The sequence below is a fragment of the Sphaeramia orbicularis genome, chromosome 15 (assembly GCF_902148855.1).
Source record: "Sphaeramia orbicularis chromosome 15, fSphaOr1.1, whole genome shotgun sequence".
Classification (NCBI taxonomy): Eukaryota; Metazoa; Chordata; class Actinopteri; order Kurtiformes; family Apogonidae; genus Sphaeramia; species Sphaeramia orbicularis.
The window spans coordinates 13,394,351-13,408,356 of record NC_043971.1 but is presented as its reverse complement, the minus strand read 5'-3'; the positions used below and the strand labels follow the sequence as shown (position 1 = coordinate 13,408,356).

Sequence of the window (14,006 nt, the reverse complement as noted above, 5' to 3'; positions counted from 1 at the left end):
ACTTCAATGCCACAGTTTACCGTTGACAGGCTTTAACCAGGTTCTGAATAGTTCCTTCTTTAATCACTTCTGCTGAAACTTGTATTTTCTCATTTTTCCGACATTTGCTAATATTCCCTTTGCTCTTTCGTCACAGCATGAGCACGTGCACAGCATGTAATATTCCAAGCATCAGGTGTTGTGATTTTGTGCATCAGCCACAAACGATTGCCAATTAGAGGGTTCCGCCTGTTAATCATTGCACTATACTTCCGATCAAAATTATTAAATGTTTATATAATCAAAATAAATCGTGAATAACAACGCTTCTGTTCCATCAATTGTATTGCAATGAACTGGCGACATGTCCGAGGTGTACCCCGCCTTCGCCCATAAGTACCTGTGATAGGCTCCTGCGACCCCCATGACCCTAGTGAGGATAAAGCGGGTTCAGAAAATGAATGAATGAAGTGTATTTACTTTTTTAATGCCTCTGGATATAGACTTAATGCTTTTTAATGCCATTTAAGGCCTTCATTTTCACAAAATATATTTCATGACTTTTAATGCTTTTTAATGACCTGCAGGAACCCTGTGTTTGCACAATCTCTTCAGGTTGAGACAGTTGATATAAATGAGGTGTTATTAACCACAGGATGGTTATAATATCAGGATCTTTGGCTGTTTCAGATGATGGCGTCACTGACTGAATTCTAGGTGGCCTACAAAGACCGATAAGGACACCACCAGGACTGAAGCGTTGCTCTACATATGCCAAGCTGAGCAGCGATGGAATGCTTCTGTAGTGTTTTGCAGGGTGATGGGTGTGAGTGTGAGGTCGAGGGTGAGATGCTGGGAGTGTTTGTGTTAGGGGAGGGTCTGGATGGGGTCAGAGTGTAAACCGAAGGGTAAAGGGAGTGGGTTCATGCAGTGTGGGGTGTTGTTTGATGTTTGAGGATGTGTGTGTTTTCGGGAGTTGGAGTGACCTGTGGGGTGTTGTGGTTCCCCTCAGACTGTACATTCATCTTCACAGTTCCAGATGTGATGATACGAGTAGATAAAGTGACATAAGAGACACAATTCAGCGAATACACATGTGGTATTTGTGTGTTTGTTGCTGTCAGCGGGTCAGTGAGATAACCAGTGACCTTCTGTCAGAACTCAGCAAGTGGCTGACCTGTCACTCCATCCTGCAGGCCCCGCCCACTCCCATCAACACCACAGAGTCAGAGTGTTGAGTCGTCGGGTGTCTGGACAGTATCACACACACGACATCACAGTGAAGCAGCCTCACAACAGAAATACAGATCTGCAGTGTTTGGAGGGTTAGTTTTTAAATGTAATGTTGCAGAAGACAAGTTAACCTGTGGAAAACAAATAAGTGATGTAACTTAGTAGTAGGTTTTCTTTCTATGGTCTGTAAATACCTGTATGTAGATTTTTTTTATTACTGTTTTATAGTAACAGTTTTTATTTGTATATTTTCTTACTATCCTGTGATCACTGTAAATTATACATTTCCCCATTGTGGGATCAATAAAGTCTTCTGTTATCTGACTTCATATTATATATATATTGATGACCTTTTTTGTTGAGCACTTTTATACTACAATGTTTACACTGCACAGCAAAATTAGAGGACTTTTCTGATACCAGTCAGCAAATATGTAATTTAATAATAATAATAATAATAATAATAATAATAATAATAATAGAAAGAAAGAAAAGCACTTGTTCCTGCAAGCTTTAATTAGTTATTAATTTTTGTTCAAGTTAATAATTTCAATATTACAAATAATTTTTCTATTAATATTAGTGCTTTTCTTTGTAAAAATGAAAACAGGAAGTGCTGGTAAAACGGAAACAGGAAGTTGTCTCACTCTATCTCGTGGGTCTAAGCTAGTTTTGTGTGCTGATGCTGTGGACAGCCTGTAAATCATAATTCATATACATTGTGACTTTGCGCGCTAATGACATTATTTTAAATAGTTTCAAACATATAAAACATTGGACACGTCTTTATTTTTAGCTTTACCATAAATGCGTTTGCGTTAGCATGCTAACCGTTAGCTTAGCCATCAGCATTAGCACCTAGCATGTAGTCAGCATTAGCTACAGAGTTCGCAATTTGTTAATCTGCATAGCTATGTACAGGGAAGTAGTGACAGCAGAATAACTTGTATACTGAGCAAACCGTGACCTTTATCTACATAGCTGTTCTGTTGGGTTTCTGTAAATTGACTTAGAGTCTGGTTTTGACCAACTCTATATATAAAATGTCAAGAGATAACTTTTTTTTTGTGATCTGGCGCTATATAAGTAAAATTTTGATTGATTGAGTGATTTAATTGGTTTTCCCCTGTAAGTCGCTTTGGAAAAAAAGCATCTGCCAAATGCGTAAACATAAACATAAACATAGAGCTTTAAATATCTTTAACCTCCTTATACACCTCCAGAGTATATTAAGGCTAGGTTCTGGTGGCCCCAGAGTTTGTATATCCTCCATTTACCTTTTAAAGGAAGCCCTAAAAGTACTAGATACATTAGAAATTAAGAGTACGCATGCCTATGAATTGTAGAAACAGCAACTTTTCTGATGCACATTTTTGGAAATAAATATAAAGATGTAAAGAATAAGTAATTTAGATAAAGCAGTTCCTGACCGCAATATACCCTTGTGATATCACGAACATTTTAATCAGTACTTAATGTAACAATGTGGATGTATCTTGTAGAAATTATTACACAATGCCGTTGTTTGTCAATAGTTAAACTCTAAACCCTGCAAATCTGAAGGATGGAGCCGGTTACCCTTCCATCCTCTGTTATCACATCAAGATCTGATCAGCTCCTGTTCCAAATCTTTATCCACCTCAATTGTTGTGTGTTTCTGATTAGATTCTCTTGTCTTCCTTGACGTCAGTGGGCTGCTCCCCTCAGGTTGTATTCAAATACACACACCCACACCTAGGAGATACCCCGTACAAACCACAGTGCTGGACCGGTGACCACTGATACAGCTCCACATAAAGATCCAGGGATAAGACTTCCCTTTCCAGTGGTAGGTACTTTTACTCATTTAAAAACACAAATACATGAGTAATTGCAATTATTCCAGTTTTAACTTCTATCTCACATCATCTCAGCCGCAACTGTACTTTTTTTCTGATAGTTGTAGTTAATTAAATTACAATTTTTCATCCACTCAGTAGTTAATGTCAGTTGTGATCACAGAGTCCTCATCAGATAATAACTGAGGGTTTCCACTAACAAACCCCTTCTCTCTGTGACCGTCATATCACACCACGGACGCCCTCCGCTCTGCCACGAGGTGTTTTTGATCAGATTCCGTCTTCTTCCTTGACGTCAGCGCGGCTGCTTCCCTGCCTGGCTGTTTATTTTCCTACAGATCCCAGAGTGATGAGAGTTTATGTGACTCTGATATGGAACAAATGAGTGTTGAGGAGCTCCACAGGCACAAGGAAGGAAGCGGTGTTTGAGAGGCCTCCAGATACCTGCTGTCAAATGTTTTCACGCTCAGCTCCTCCAAAATGCAGACAGGCTTTTTGGCTAAAAATCCCCTTTTTTGTGCAGTTATTACAGAGTTTGTACCTGTGTTGCATTTTTAGTTTCATTGTAGTGTGTCATATTGTCCTTCATTGTCTAGGTAATTTATTAAATATTTATGTATATATAGTTTTCATAATTGGTTGTGGCACAATTACACAGCGCAGTGTATAATACTGTATAATATCTTTTATGATGGAATTTGAGTGGATATGCAGCGGTTACCACCATCACCTCACAGCCAAAATATAATTAATTTGATTCCCAGTTGGGCCAGGGCGTGTGTGGAGTTTACCTGCTCCATGATTCTCCACTTCCCCCCACTATCAAAAGAATGTACAGTGGCAAGAAAAAGTATATTCACCCCTTGAAATTTTCAATGTTTTGTACTTGAATTGGACATAAAATGTAATCGGATCTGCATCTATGTCACAAGTACAGACGAACACAATGTGCTTCACCTAATACCACTTAAACAATTACAATATTTCATATCCTTATTGAACACAGCTGTTTGACATTCACATTATTACTGGAAAAAGTAAGTGAGCCTTTGGATTTGATGACTGGTTGAACCTCCTTTGGCAGCAAAAACCAAGCGTTTCAGGTAAATGCTGATCAGACTAGTACAACGTTCAGGTGGAATTTTGGACCATTCTTCCTCAGAACTGCTTCAGCTCAGACATTCTCTTAGGATGTCTGGTGTGAACAGTTCTCTTGAGGTCATTCCACAGCATCACTATTGGATTCAGGTCTCGGCTCTCACTGGGCCCCTTCAAAAAGCAGATTTTCTTTTTTTGAAGAATCCATTCAATCCATCCAAGAATCCATTTCCTCTATGGTCTCAAGATCACTTTTTGAAGGTCATGATCTTGTCTCAGACTCTGGATTTTATTTCAAGGCCATAGCTGTAGAGACATGGCTAAATTTCTGCCTCTTTTTTAATTTTTTGTGAACATTAGTACTGTGGTTTGAAAGCTTCTTTAACATATTTCTTCTGTGTGTAAAACTGTTTCTGCTTTCCACAGGCTTCCTCATTCTACTACTCACTGGCAACAGGAACCTGGTCACCATACTGCTCTCGCCGTGAGTTTTGTTCTCAGTTTTGACTTGGTCTTACCCTGCATCTGTCATATTGAATGTAAAATTATCTCGTCATCTATAACAGTGTTTCCCAACCGAAATCATCAGGTGCGCCGTGGAAGATTATCCAATTTCACCTGATTGGTACTCTAAGCAAGTTTTGTGATATAGATACATACGACTGCACGTGCCAATGATCCACTCTACAACAACAGTTTCCATTTGCAAAGTGAAAATGAAAGTGAGCCGGCCCCGATGTGGTGCATTCTGGTGATAAAGCCCCCCTCACAAGTGATGCACGGATCAGCAGGGGGGATAGGCTTGTATTATGTGGATCTCAATCTGTAAGCCATGGGTTCGTCCGAGGGGTCGCTGAAGCACCCCTCTCAGCTTTCTCATTCCAAACGCCCCATGTCTTTCTTCAATTCCTGGAAGAATATCAGCTTTGTGTTTAACTAAACAGGCCCAGGTTTCACACTCAGTAAACAGAGACTAGATTTGCATTATATTTCGATAAAAATACTTTTGTTTGGTGGGCCTTGTGAGTTTTCTAATGTAAAATATGTGCCGCGGCTCAAAAAGGTTGGGAAACACCGATCCATAACATATTACATTTTATCTTTAACAATAACTACATTATTGAATCTAAGAAAAATGAAAATAAGTGGCTTTCACTTAAAAGGCATAATTATACATGGATGGAATGGATGAATAGAATGCTAAATATATGAATCTTGTCCAGAATATTGAAACCGTATTAAACACAATCCCCCTAGAACCAATCCAACATGTAAATCATCGTTTGAAAAGTCACAGAGCATTTGCACTGTTATTTCTGTATCAGGTCTGGTGCCACTGGTGTGATTTATAGCCTCTGTCCTCGTGGTAACAATGCAGCTGAGAATCCCCCTCAGTGATGGAGACGTAAAAGCCTTGACACAGCTACCGTCAGTGCAGTAAAATCATCTGGTTAGTATGTGTGACATCCCCACTCCCACATGAGGTTAAGATGACCACTCTGAATAATAAAGCAAGGACAGTTGAATGGACAACACCTCCCCACAGCGTGCATGTGCACATCCTTGACTGTGACTCGTAAGTGTCCGATTTATGATATTAAAGATTAGAGGTTCTAGCCTGAACTGAAATATTGCTGCAGAAGGAAGTAACACTTCTTCTACCACTTTATTTTTCTATATTCTACTCCCATATATCTCAGTGACAAATATTGTGCGTTTTCTCCATTACATTTGTCTTTAGGTATTTGAAAGATGAAGATTTTGCCACATTATAACAAATTTCTAAAATACAGCCATTTTTTAAGGATTGAAACAAAATCTGGAAGTTCCATCTAAACCTCTCAGATGTTTTCATTTAATCCAAAAATGAAACAGAAAAACAGAAGTGAAAAATCTCCTAGGTTCCTATTAGAAGTTCAGAAAAATGACAACACATTTTTTGCAGCTTAAGCTTGTTTTTCTTCTTTCCTCTCCCTCAGATATCCTACTCACACTCAAAAAACTTGGTCAACTATGCTGGACTGCTATAATTTTGAAAATGTTCAATAAAAAAAGAATGTTAAAAAACAAAAAACATGGCTGGGTATTTATGAAGTAGTTCACAGTAGATCCATCACCAGCGCACCAATATAATTTTTTTTTTTTTTTTGAAACTCCAAAATATACTGTTTACGTCACCACTGAAAACTTATACTCTTCTAATACTAATGTTTACATGCAGCCCTGCATAACCTCTAAAAAGTAAGTTTTAAAGTTTTCCATTAGTGGACCTCTTCAGCTGACTAGAAATAGTAGTAAATAGAAAATAGTCACAACCTGCACTAAAATGCAGATATTTGAGTCATTTTCTGAATGTATTACAAACATGCTTAAATAGTTCTTATAAAAACAGAATAATACCAGCATATCGCACATATCTGAATGAGAACATGCTCAATTTAATCAAATTCCTGATTTGTAAAATGCTGTTTATATAACATCTTTCGAATTTAGAATACTCGTAGAATAACAGTGAGCATGTAAATGTACTTACTGAGTCTTTTTTTGTCAGTTGGTGCTACTAGGTACAATATTTTGTATTTAACTGTTATCGTTCTGAGTTCTAGGTTTACCTTTGCTTCTCTGAAAGTGATGGATTTTTATGGATCTGCTTGTTTTTGGCCCAAACTTCCTCTAAGTTTCATGAAAATCAAAACTGATTTCAGTATAATCTGCTAACAGACGAATTGGAGAGATTACATAACCTCCCTGGTGGAGGTAATAATCTAACAGTGTCATTTATGGTAATTTATTAAATACTAAACCAGTATTTTTGCTTCTTATATATTTTACTGCTAATACATACTTTCATTTACGTACAATTGTATCTGGCTTTGCTATATTGGTACTTTTACTTGAGTAAAAGACCTGAATAGATGTAAATCTAGACTATTAGCCCCCATCCTAATGTAACACGGTAATGACACCTTTGTTAGTACTTCACACTGATTCGACTCAAGGAGTGAGGGATGGTTAGGTTACGATGAACACATTGGGTTTATTACAACAATAAGAGCAGAACCGACTCAGAATCCAAAAATCCCAATATAAACAAAACAATAACAGTCAAAGTGTCCTCCGACAGCTGTTGCTGCCAATATCAAAGTCCAGTCCAAAGTTTAGTTTGAATTTGTGTCAGTTCAAGTATATTGTGTGTGTTAGTTCTACCTGGGTAGTGTGTGTATGTGTGGTTACTGCACGCTGTCAGGTTGTTTCCTCCAGGTGCGACTCTTCATGAAGACAATGAAGATGAAGGATTCAGCATCCTCGCCAATCCCGTGTCGTCTCAGACAAAGAAAACCTGGCTTTCGGCTTGATGTAGATCCAAAAACTCAGCATAAGAAAAAAACAATCTGCATAGTAGAGCACAAAGTTAACTAGCAGTCATCACTTTCTGTACAGAATTATCCATCTTTCTCTCTTTTACTCAAATGTAACTGATAACACTGACCACAAAGAAATACGCAACTGTACCATGAGACAAATAAAAATAAAATATCTCAATTCACCATTAGTTTCTGTCTCTTTTTGTTTAACAGCATCATCTAAATCATGTTCCACAAAACATTTCTTTTCTCTCAATAATCAATCCAACCATGACTCTTAGACACACTTATAAATACATCTACAACAGTCTTAAAATGAATTTTTCACATTTATATCAAAACTGCACATGCCTGTGAGCTTCAGCGCACGCTTTTCACTTCTACAACATTGAACATGGCGTCCAAATTGACGCAGTGGAAATCACCATCGATCACGTAAAACAAATTAATTTCCAACTCAACTCAATAATTTGACAGATAACAACATCCTTGCAACATTTACTATCGACTCCGATTGGTTTTTTATGAAAGAATGTTCGATATTTCACATTTATAACAACTGAAAATGTACGGATCTATTAGCATGTTAGCAGCTTAACATAATCAACCATAGCACAACATTATTAATATATCACTCACCGGAGTCTTCGGTTGGAAAAAAACGAAACGAAACAATCGTCCCAGTCGCCGGATTGCAGGCGCTTCCTTGTGAAACTCAAAATACAGACTTGGAACTATGAATATAAAACAGTCTCTCATAAACTTTTTATCTTCCTCGTAAGTATCTCGTGGTAGCGTTTGTATTTGACCTAGCTTAGCGTCTCTTCTTCCCAACATGCAATGCCGCACTTCCGGAGTATTTTTTTCACCAAGCATGCATTAGGTGCCCCCCTGTGGCCACACAAAGCAATTACACCTGCACGTCATGAATTCACACATAAATGAACATGTTAGAACTAAATTACACTTAGTAAACCCATTTACATTTTCAAGGGGTTACACTATCATAACAAGTAGTGTCAGGCACAACAAACCCCACCCCTTGCATATATTGTAGCTTATTTTGGCATAGATCCAACTGATGACATCATGTCTATGCGTGTGCTTGTGTCAGCATATCAATTGCCTCCATATATGTACCAAATTTGACGTAAATTGAAACAAAATTATGTTTTTATAGACATTTGACATTTCACCCCCATTATAAGTAAATGGGAGAAGAAAAGATTCATAAGAAATTTGAACCTTGTCTTACTTTTCCCAAAATGTAATCACATCTATTCCAGGTCACTGGCAAACTATAAACCCAATTTGATATGAATTCAACCTACAGTTTTGCTGCTCTGGACATTTGAAATTTTGCCCATTATAAGTAAATGGGGGAAAAAAGATTTTAAAAATTCATAAAAAATTTGAACTTTGACCTGCTGTTCCCAAATGTAATCAGATCTATTCTGAGTCACTGGCCATCTATAAACCCAATTTGGTAAGAATTCAACCATTAGTTTTGCTGCTAGAGTGTTCACAAACAAACAAACAAGGAAACAAACTTCTACAGCTACAGACCAGCTCCCTGATGAGTTGGTGCGTAATTTATGTAGACTATAAAACTGTCCAACATCATCATTCTTTTGTGATTTTTCATATTTTTGCATAATTTTTTGCTTATGCACAAAAAACAAACCTAAATATATTTTTTTAACCAAATAAATATTCTCTTGTGCATGCATGCAGCAGTGAATAAGAGACCCAATGTTTTTTATTTTATGTCGTATGTTGTTTGTTTTTAATGCATTTTATAGAGAAATATAGCAAATACAATCTTAATGGGGAAAGTATCCTCATCTATGGTGAGGGATGTTTCCTATTGGCGGTCATGTCTTATTACATCATCTGTGCACATTTTGCAAACGGGAAACTAAGACTAAAACTAAAAGAATTATTCCATGTCATGTGCTGATCATACCCCTCTATCTGCTGACCTGATATACACTACCTGTATTGTACTGTATTCTGTTGTTTACGTCAAACCCTTGCACATGCAGAGATTTAAGCCATAGCTGCATTTACAAGTACAGCAAAAAACAAGTCATATTATTGGCAGAGCACTCACAAAATATCACATGAAGCTGAGTCCTACTTCTCGTGGTCATGGCCAAGAGCATCCCGGTGACACAGTGAAAACAGAGCCCATGATTTGATCTGGCCTCATGCTACCAGATAAAAAGATGAAAGCCAACCAGCGCATTACGTCTCTCATCCTTGTTTTTTTTTTTTTTTTTTCTGTTTTGTTTTGTCGAGGTAGCCTACAGCGGTTAGGTAATGAACCACGTTTGAAATGAGGCCAGTGTTACCTGTGTTTGCGGAGCACTTAGGGCTTGCGGACCATTTGCTTATCTTTGGGGTGAGTAATGTGTGTTTGTGTGTGTCTGTGGTTGCAGCCTGGCTCTGGCTGAAGTCATCAATCACAGCGGGTCTGGAGCTGGTTGACTCACATTCACCGATAGAGGGTGAGGGTCTGTGGATGTGGATTACCGGCGGAACAGACTGGGTGCATCATGCAGAGTTGTACACATAGACAGGATTGCATACATTCATGTAAAGCTGTTTAGCGTGTGTGAGCTATAGAGGCTACATCAGGGTAGTCACTCTCATTTGCTTAGTCAAAGTTGTGGCTGAACTCTCCACCATGCGATTAAATCAGCCACAGTTTGCATAATGTAACTGGTCACAACAGCAACATTGTGCAGTGTGTTTACAAGAAAGACCTTAAAATACACCTTGATCTGATGATCTTTAGACACACTGAGTACATTTTCCACATGCATTCAATAAGCCTGCTGCTCCTGCTCTGTCTCTTGTAGCATCTGCAGCACCAAAACATGAGTGAAGGGAGCTGAAGTGGAAAGGGAAACCTTTTAAATCCAGTTAAGTCTGCTTTTTATCTGTGGAGCAGAGTTTATACACAGACTGACACAAATCTTCATGACAAAACGTATAAGCACAGGCAGGCCTTCATAAAAATATGTTAAATCATAATTCTGAAGGGCACAGGAGGCAGGGCTTTGAAGCTAATACAATTCTTTTAATCCATGACTGATGGGTGAATCTTTTGTGATCACCAACCAAAGACACTGTGGTTGACTTTGGCCAGTTCCTCAAAAATCCCTAATTTGCTTCTTTGTTGAAGACGAGAGCGTAGGCTGACAGCGGCAGTAATGGATTCTAACAGCAAACAGTCACATAAAAAAAACATGTCGAAATGTATCAGGTCCTCTTCAGAAACCTCTTTAACTGCTCTCAGAGGATATTCCAGTCCTATATAGAGGTGATTGATCTGACAATTTTATATGATGATCAACCCTCCAGATGTCCGCGATCTGACATTTCTGTGAATCATTGAGATTGTGTTGTTTTATGTCATCCTAATGCTGTTTCTGAACTTGAAAATAACTTCAAATAGCATTTAATAACAGAGATCAGTGCTGTGTTCACAATCCAGCAGAACTTTTCAGCCTAATGTACAACTGTTCTGATTGGACGAAGGGCTTTGTGTGTTTTCTTTATTTCTAATGTGACCTGACTGACCATAAAGACCTACTCATTAAACCAAAAACTATGTCCTTTAACAATCATCAAACTCTTACCATGGTGGCAAATGCAGGAAAGAAGTGACTGAAATGATGACTTTTTTTTATTTATCCAAAGACATGATACCATTTAAAGTGTACACGGTAAGTTTAAAATGTTAATCTGCAGATTGTAGACGTGTAATATGACAGGGAAAGATGCACAGTTTTCCAAAGCTACCATTCCCCGCCTTTGTACCAAGTGCATGCTGGGATGTCACTGAAATCTCATTTTATACAACATGTACTTGTTTTTTGTTGTTGTAGTTTATTATAGTGCTTCTAGAGCCCCCTAATAGCCTGAAGAAGAGCGATGCTGCCTGAAATGTTACAGCTCGGATAAATCTCTGCACATGAGCTACGCTGTTGTGCACATGTTTTTCTTTTTCTACTTTAGTTTTACTATCTAGCACCCAGTTGGACTCCTTACCCATGGGGATGTGCATGTTTTGATGTCTTACTCCATATAGTTTATTATAAGACTAATTATTACCCTGCCCTCCTCCCCGAAGTGGGAGGCAAGGGGTATTATTTTTGGTTCAGTTTCTTTGTTTCTTTGTTTGGTAACACTTTAGCAGCAAATCGGTTCAATTCATACCAAATTGGGTTTATAGATTGCCAGTGACCCAGAATAGATGTCATTACATTTTGGGAAAAGTAGATAAAAGCTCAAATTTTGTAATGAATTTTTAAATCTTCCCATTTACTTATAATGGGCAAAATATGTGTAAGGCGCTAGGTTTGTTGTCCTTGGCACCACTTGTTGGACTTTTTTTTTTTTATCTCCCAATGAAAACTTTATGATGGTAATCTGGATTGGAATTATCCAATAAACTCAGGTGTTAATTGTTATTTTGATGATAAAATAATAATCTATGCTGGTGTCTGTAATGCTGTCTTTAATCTCCCATTGTGTTCTGACTGGGCAATAAGTAGGTGTTTCAAGTCAAATCATGTACCATAATTGTTATTAAAAACACCTTGATATCAATCAATCAGTCAGTCAGTCATACTTTATTTATATAGCGCTAAATCATAACAAAGTTATCTCATGACACTTTACATATAGAGCTGGTCAAAACTAGACTCAACAGGCCAAAAGATCACATTTTTTGGCCTGTTCATCTACCCCATCTTTGCACATACAGTGATGGAAAAACGTTTTTGGACATGTTTGTGATTTATTGCATCAAGAATCACTCTTAAGTCATGGAACTCTACCAAGTATTGTTCCATTCTCCAAACCCACATGCTCAGTTCTACACACGCTCTGTTCCATCAAGGTCAAAACTGGATGTTTCAGCAGATAATGAAACACATCCAGCGTATGACATGTTGAAACTGTCAGTGATTTAGTTTATTTTTTTTTTAACAGTAAACAAACAACCAAACAAAAAGAAAATCATTTGTATTTGTGTCTGTCTCATGCAGACAACTCCTTTCGAAACACAAAACAGATTTTTTTGCAAATGTTTCATTTTAATATTTGAGACTGTGTAAAATATTAACTCATAAAGACCCAATGCTACTTTTGTGGCAGTTCTCAAATAACTATTTTTTCTCTATTTTTAACATTTCTTAAGTGATTTGTCACCATTTATTATGAAATAATCCTCTGTATTTTGCATTTTTCCAGTGAAAATCAGGTATTTTCCAATATTTCATTTACTGATCATGTAGATGTTCATAAAAACTTGGATTAAACTTGTCGTTATTATACCAAAAACAGAGAAAACTGAAGAAAAAGTGACTTTCTCAGTAGAATATATTATTAACTGAATATAAAACAAGTGTCAGTGACTACTGTCATTGATCCAACTCCCTGGGTTTTACTGGTGAATCAATGTTATAGAAGATGACAGTGGTTCTATATTCATTATGGAGCCTCTGAATGTCCAAATGGGTCGTATCTGATGACCATGAAAAGATGACAAACTGTATTTTACACCAATTATTTACATGTATTGATAGAATTAGTGGATTAACAGGAATTATATTTATAGGTATATATTTTTTCCCGTACTGCATGTACTGTTTTCAGTTATATAGTTTCCCCTGAATACTAATGTGTTGCATCACAGATTAGCAAGACAAATATTAAAGGAAAAATAATTAACATATGGTTACATGTAGGTTTACTGCGTAGTGCAATTAAAAAATTACTATTTTATAATTTCTAACCTCTCAGAAGATAAAGCTTTTATGATAGTGCTGAGGATGTCTCAGTGCTTTTTATTCAATAGCGTGTTTAGGAAGAGGCTCTGACAACAGTCCTGCAGTCAGATGTTCTGGACTCAGAGGTCGGATGTTTGGAGCTGTGTCTTCCATGCTCCCTGTCTTCTCTCTGCTCAACAGGCTGGAGCAACCAGATGAAAGAAGTGTCCACAGTGGGCCCTGGCTCCAGCCCCCCTCCATCCATCACAATCAACGCCAGCAGTCGGCCCAATTAGGCCCCCGGAACACTCAGGGCCACGGCTTGATTGTTAACACTGTGAAAATACAGAGAGAAGGGGGGGTGGCATGAGGGGTGATGACGGGATGCCGAGAGCTTAGAGGAGAAGTGGGGAGAGATGGAGGGGAGGGGGAGGAAGGTCAGATGGCTGGCGGCCCCATTTCCTCTCTAATGGCCTCCAAACGAGGGAATATGAGGGAATGTGGCCCCGTAAAGCAGGTGACCCGGGAAATAGGAGGGGGGCACACCCACCTTCAAACCCACATTTGACTGCGACAATACATACACACACATGTGCACATGAGCCATTAACAGAAATGAATGGATGGTCATGCATAAGAATAATTATGCATGCAAGGCGCGGAAAGGAAACACAGGGGAAAGGCCATAAACGCAAATTATGAACACAAGT

At 38.0% G+C, this 14,006-nt stretch overlaps 1 long non-coding RNA gene across 1 annotated transcript; it reads left to right on the top strand.

The window, feature by feature from the left end:
* Positions 1 to 2,946: 2,946 nt before the first annotated feature.
* On the top strand, positions 2,947 to 13,471 carry LOC115434374 (uncharacterized). The gene is made up of 4 exons (XR_003937507.1): positions 2,947 to 3,040; positions 4,575 to 4,632; positions 5,474 to 5,598; positions 13,395 to 13,471. It is a non-coding gene; the product is annotated as an uncharacterized LOC115434374 (long non-coding RNA).
* Positions 13,472 to 14,006: the final 535 nt, after the last annotated feature.